Here is a 443-nt window from a genome sequence, read left to right as displayed (position 1 = left end):
GTCTTACTGAACCTGAGACACAAAGACCAGGTCTTACTGAACCTGAGACACAAAGACCAGGTCTTACTGAACCTGAGACACAAAGACCAGATGGGTCTCTGTAGGGTCTTACTCAGGACCTGAAATGTAAAACCATGTAGCTAAAACTAGGTAATCCATCCATCCAGTATCTATACCCGTTTCTTCCTTTCAGGGTCACTTCTGTCCATATCCAGTCACAGTGTGAGGGGCAGGGTACACCCTGGACAGGTCTCCAGTCCATCACACTGCCTTAGGTAATATAAAGCTAAAAACTCTAACTAGCAAAACCACAGCTAAAAGCTATATTTTCCAGACCTGGAGCTACAAAAACCCCTGACTCATCTAGACCCCTGTCTCGTCTATCCCGTCTCGTCTAGACCCCTGTCTCGTCTATCCCGTCTCGTCTAGACCCCTGTCTCGTC

The 443-nt window shown here is 47.4% G+C and overlaps 1 protein-coding gene across 2 annotated transcripts in view; it reads right to left on the bottom strand.

The window, feature by feature from the left end:
* Nucleotides 1–443, bottom strand: part of scrn2 (secernin 2) — an 8,286-nt gene that overhangs the window by 2,589 nt on the left and 5,254 nt on the right. The gene's annotated exons all lie outside the window — the stretch shown is intronic.

Source organism: Austrofundulus limnaeus, unplaced genomic scaffold (genome assembly GCF_001266775.1).
Source record: "Austrofundulus limnaeus strain Quisiro unplaced genomic scaffold, Austrofundulus_limnaeus-1.0 Scaffold300, whole genome shotgun sequence".
Lineage (NCBI taxonomy): Eukaryota > Metazoa > Chordata > Actinopteri > Cyprinodontiformes > Rivulidae > Austrofundulus > Austrofundulus limnaeus.
This window is presented reverse-complemented; position numbering and strand designations above follow the sequence as displayed.